Source organism: Sceloporus occidentalis, unplaced genomic scaffold (assembly GCF_023333645.1).
Source record: "Sceloporus occidentalis isolate IW3139 unplaced genomic scaffold, rSceOcc1.0.p SCAF_6, whole genome shotgun sequence".
In the NCBI taxonomy this organism is placed as follows: Eukaryota; Metazoa; Chordata; class Lepidosauria; order Squamata; family Phrynosomatidae; genus Sceloporus; species Sceloporus occidentalis.
This window is the reverse complement of record NW_028316986.1, coordinates 112,608,267-112,614,211: the sequence shown is the minus strand read 5'-3', so window position 1 is coordinate 112,614,211 and position 5,945 is coordinate 112,608,267. Positions and strand designations below refer to the sequence as shown.

The 5,945-nt window shown below is 39.8% G+C and overlaps 1 long non-coding RNA gene across 2 annotated transcripts; it reads left to right on the top strand.

Annotated features, from left to right (window-relative positions):
- The first annotated feature begins 903 nt into the window (after positions 1 to 903).
- LOC149311277 (uncharacterized) lies at positions 904 to 2,731 on the top strand. 2 transcript variants are annotated; one of them, XR_016281618.1, is made up of 3 exons: positions 904 to 991; positions 1,208 to 1,351; positions 2,272 to 2,731. It is a non-coding gene; the product is annotated as an uncharacterized LOC149311277 (long non-coding RNA). The 2 variants fall into 2 exon arrangements; XR_016281619.1 differs by having other exon boundaries at positions 1,174 to 1,351.
- The last annotated feature ends 3,214 nt before the right edge of the window (positions 2,732 to 5,945 follow it).

The window sequence follows — 5,945 nt, the reverse complement described above, 5'->3', positions numbered from 1 at the left end:
TGGCAACTCTAGCAACAAACAGATCTCTGGAATCTCACATCGTAATTTACGGAGTGTTCTTTCCTATTAAAGATTTATTATTGGTATCTGCATATATTCCAAATCTGGTACCTTCCAAATATGTTGGAGTACAGCTTCCATCAGCATGAGCCAGCATGAGATGTGGTCATACTTACTGGGCCTGAGGGAAATTGCAGCATAACTACTAGGCACCAGGCTGGGGGATATGGGTCTAGCCCAGGTTAGGAAAAACAGATCTAATCCAAATTGGGGAAAGTGAGTCTAGTCTAGTAATGTATACTTAACAGAACAAAAAGCCAAATAAGTGGACGCTTGGTATCTGCTAGGGTTTGGTTCCATGATCCCCCTGAATGCTCAAGTCCCATTAAATGCAATGGCATAGTAAAATGGTGTCCCTTATAAAAAAAAAAAAAAAAGACAAGCAGCAAGGTATGCTTTTTGGAATTTATGTGTTTTTTTTATATTTTCAAGCCGTGGATGTTTGAATCCTTGGATAAAGAAACCATAGATATAGAAAGCTGACTGTAAGTTGTACAGTCTCAGTAACAGCTAAAGTTGAAGACCAAGCACATCTAGTAGAAGGATGGAAAATGAAATTAATAAGTATTCACTACTTCATCCTTCTCAGAATAGGTATCAAAATCAAAGTTGCTTTTTAAATGTTTCAATGGAAGGGACTGATGAAAGATTAATAATTAATTTCTGAGTAGCAATACAGTTTTTTGAAATGTAAAACTGGTGCACAAAAGTGATACATTATGATAAGCAGGAGTAACAAGAGAAAGTGGATGCAGGCGGATATCTTGCTTGAAGACAAAAGTGCTCAGAAACACTTAGTTTCACGCTTTATTCTTCTCTCTTTATACATGCTACTAGGGGAAGCAAAGATATTCAGATGATTATTCCAGGACAGAATTGATGCATCAAAGGACAGTGTGAAGTACCAGGTCAGGCTCATGCCCACTACAAGGTAAATTGTCAGGGGGGCTTCTTTTCCAAAATGCTGCTGGATTTATTTTCTGTTCAGTTGTGAAAATGATTACTCTATTAACTGTTCTCATTGCCTGGCAAAATCTTCACATTATTTTTCCCTTCTACTTTTAAGTGAACCTTCTTTGAACTGTACCCCCGCCCTTTGTTTTTTGTGCTTAGTGCTGTGTTTTTACTCCCCCACCACAACCTCCAGCCCCACTGGCCTGTTTACATGAGAACTTTGAAAACCTTGTCACTGTGTGCTCTCCTGGGAGTCATGCAAATTGCAGGACTGCTTCATTTGGAAGAGACACTCATCGCTGGAGCACCATGCTGTGCAGGAGTGCATCAAGGCCAAGTAAGCCCCTTGATGCTGCCTCATGCTGTGATCCTCTTTTGCACTGTGTCATGTGCCGTGGCGGTTTTCCCACAATGCACTCTTTAGTTCAGTGTCAGAGAGAAAGAACAAATAATCAGTTGCCGTCACAGAGATGCATGCAACCCACATGAAAGAGAGCAGAGGTGCTTCTCCTTCCAAATGCTTTAAGTCTGTACGTCCATTTCCTTAAATATGAACACCAAGTTCATATTTAAAAGCTGTTTTCCATATCATGTAATCTTCACTGTTGAGAAAAGGCAGGTAGAGAGGGAGAGATTCGGGGGGGGGGGGGGGGGGAGGGGCAGGAATTGGTGGAAATGTAATGTCCAAAATCCTATATCACTGCTTAGTTAAGTAAATTTACCTAAGTAAACTTAACTTAGCTAAGGAAATTTAATGGGGGTGCCTCAAATAGGCTAGAACTGTGGTGACAGCACGGCCTACTTCCAAAGCGAGCTGCCGCCGCAGGTCCCAAGCCTTGTCAGCCAGGAGTCTATTTTAATCTACTCCTTTTTCATCCAGTCCTGGAGCACAGCCTCAGTGCAGCTTCTGGCTGCTTTGGAGGTGTGTATCATGTAAATGCCACACCCCCAAAGTGGCAAGAAGACACTTTCTTTACCCTGTGTGTTTTGAGCCAAAGTAACTAATCCTGGCCCAATCCAACCCAACCTTGACAGTCACCAGGAGAACACACCTCTTTCAGCCCATGCAGCTGATGGCTAGTGAAGTTGATTGGAGGGGATCACTGCCATAGTTTCAAAATTATGACTAAATAGTGATTGTGAATACAAAACAGTTATGGATGAGTTAATCTAGGCAACTGTTCATACTCAGGATTGCTCCCAAGTCATGATTGTGACATTATTGTCATAACTACCCCCTCCCACTTTATTTACCAGGAAACAGCTGCAAGAGGACAAGGGGATACATTCTGCCAGCAATTGGAGTGCAGGTGAATGACATTTCTATCAGGTTTTGGGAGATCGGGCCAGAGGAGGTAACTAAATGGATGATACAGGATTCTTGCCAATGTTCTTAACCAAAGGACCAACATAGAATCATAGAATCTTACAACAGGAAGGAGCTTCAACTGTCATCTACTCCAACCCCAACCAAGCAGAAATACACGACTAAAGCATCTCTGAAAGGTTTCTATCCAAACTTTGAAGACCTCAAAGAAGGAGATTCTACCACACACCGATAATATTCCATTGTCAAATAGTTATTATAGTAAAGAAGCTTGTCCTAATATTTGGATGGAACATCTTTTCTTGTAATTTGAGTCCACTGGTTCATGTTCTAGTATCCGAAGCAACAGAAATAACACCTTCTCCACCTTCTACATGACATCCTTTCAAATATTTAAAGGCAGGTATCATGTTACTTTTCAGTCTTCTCCAAGGTAAACATGCCCAACTCCCTAAGTCACTCTTCATACAGTTTCATTTCCAAACCTTTGCTCACCAAAGGGCCGGTTCAGATGGCCCTAAAGGGGCAACTTGCCATCTCCTCTTTGATCGCCGAATTAGTGCTTTGGCACCCACACACTGTGGCCCTAATCCAACATTTTTCTGGCCCAAAAAGCAGCAGCAAAATGCTGCTCCTTTTGGGGGTGGAAAAAAGTGGCTTTTCCAGTATAGCATCGACTTTTCTGTGTTCCTGCAGCGTGAGGTATATAAACGCTGCGCCACTGGAGTGCCACAACACTGTCCATCATCTGATAATCTAAATGTCATGTCCCTACACTACCCCCAAGCTGGTGTATTGTGTCAGTCTGTTTTGCCCCTAAATCTCCCTTCTCTGGACATCTTTTAACTTTTTGATACCCTTCATGTAATGGCCATAACTTGACACCATATTCCAGGTGAGTTCTGACCAAAGCAGAATAGAGTGGCACTAATTGATCTGGACATATGGCATTAGTATATCGGCAAGAGATCTCATATCCCATCTCAGACACAAATCTATTGGAAGAATCACTGTCTGCCACTCTCACCTAGAGATATAGCCATACAGGAGGGCAAAATGAGGGCATTGTCCCCCATATAAGAATGTATCCTCCAGAAATTTTCTGCTCTGGTGCCAGAGCTAAGTACAGTTCCCAAGATCCCATAACATTGAGCCATGGCAGTTAAATTGGTGTCAAACTGGATTACTTCTGCAGTGTGGAGGCAACCAAAGTGTCTTTCTATTTCTTATTCCATTACTTTCTCTAATTCATATAATAGTAAATGGAATTTATGGGAGATCTTTCTAATCATGTCTTGGCCTGTTACTTCTTTTTTCTCCATCTTTTCTCTTCAATATCATTTCATTTTCTCTCTCTTTTCTTAATCTGTATGCAAGGCACTAGGTCAGTTTATTTACATGCTCAAAATATTTTTGTTTCCAATATCTTATCTTTTTTCTCAATCTCATTTACTAAGATCATTAATATCTGTTTCTGTAACATTTTAATTTCTTGAATCATCCCTTTATTTCAGAGTTTCCTCCTCAATTCTTCTTCTTTCTTCTTGATATAATATAAAATCTTCTGTAGACTTTCTTGCTTCTTTTTCTTTATTTTTTGTGGATTTTTAATTTATTTTTTAAATTTTTCTCATAAAGGCTTCACTTCCACTGCATAATACTTTAAATCCCTTTATTTACATTATTTTTAAAAAACTTTTTCAAATATTTCTTAGCTTCAGGAATCACTCTTTCATCTTTTAACATTATCTCATTCTCTCTCCAATTAAAAGTCCTCTTTTTATTAAACAGTGACAAAGATCTTGGCTTATGATCAGAAAAAGAGTTAGGAAAAATATGCTTTTGAATTTAATGTGTTCTGAAAGCCCATTTTTAAATATCCAAAAATCTTGAACTGCCAGATTGCCAATAAAAATTTTTAAAAAGATTTTGGCAATTTACCTTGGTCTTTTTAAATTTTATTTACAGCTAACCTGTCCAGTCTAGGTGATATCATTCCATTCCAGTCTCCCAGCAAAATCATTTCATAATTTGGCCCAACCATTTTTGTTAAAAATCTGACTTTGCTCCCATTGAGGCATAAACCCTGACCATCAAAGTCTTTAAACCACTGATCTGAGTTTCAGCTCCTAAGTATTGGTCTTGATCATCCTGAAAAAAAATGAGTAGGGTATCTCTGAAAGGCAGAGTTACTGCTGAACATAAAGAAAGCAATTATAATGACTACAGAGGATTTACACAAATTCAACATAGATAATGAGGAAATCAAAATAGTTAAAGATTTCCTATATCTTAGATTAATCATTAATCAGAATGGAGAATGTACTTAAGAAATCAAAACATTAGGAATAGAATGGGAAGTCATGAAAGAACTAGACAAGATCTTGAAGTACAAAGATATACAACTGAACACTAAAATTAGGATCATTCAAGCCATTGTGTTCCCCATTACCATACACAGATGTGATAGCTGGACAGTGAAGAAATCGGATAAAACAAATCATTTGAGATGTGGCGCTGGAGAAGACTGCTGACGATACCGTGGATGACCAAAAAGACAAACCAATTGGTTCTAGAACAGCTAAAGATTGAACTCTCCCTGGAAGCTAGGATAACTAAATTGTGGTTGTTACACCATGAGAAAGAAAGACTCATTACAATGATGCTAGGAAAAGTGGAAGACAGCAAAAAGAGAGGAAAATCACAAATGAAATGGCTAGATTCAATCAGGGAGTCCATGGGCCTGAGCCCATCAGCAGAGAGGTAGCAGATAGATGGTCTTGCAGATATTTGTTCCACAGGGTCACCATGAGTCAAGGTCAACTTGAGAGCAGCTAACAATAACAACAAGAATGGAAGGCCTAACTAGAGAGATGTTTTCCACCCACTCTCATAATATTAGATTTTGGGATCACTCATATCAATGACTGGTAGCAGGTTCACCATGAGTTAAGGTGAACTCGAAAGCAGTTAATAAAAAATGGCAATCTCTGATTTATATACATCATAACCTCTTTCTTCTTTTCTTCAATCAAGGTTGAAAAATGATTTCCCAATTTCAACTTTTTCAAAAGTAAATAATGGCCTGGTCCTGATGGGTGCGATAGGACGCTCTTGTCATGTGCAAGGGCCACGCTTCTAGACGCCCCTCACCCCTCGAGGGGGTCAAAATGGCAGCACCCTGTACCTCATTACGTGATGGACGCCTAGCATCTGCACATCGCAGTGCCATTATGACATCACGAGTGTGCCATAGGCGCACTGCAGCGTCACAATGGCACCGCAAGAAGAACCCGGGTTCTTTTTGGTCTGCGGGGAAGTCTGGAGTTTGCGGCTTTCCCACAGACCAAAGGTAGGCACCGGGAGACTGTCCTTTTTGGACGGTCTGTCCTGCGCCTATATTACACCTCAGTTTCTGAAAATATTTAAATGTTAATGCTCATTAATTCCATGGACATTTCAAGAGAATATTTTTGTATCCTTCATGCAGTTTTATCCATCTCTGACAATAAGTCCTTTTCAGTTTGTTTATCTGGGCATTTTCCATCCTCTGTGTCAGCTGGAACCTCTCCTTCATCTTCCTCTCTTTTCTCTTGGTATTCAT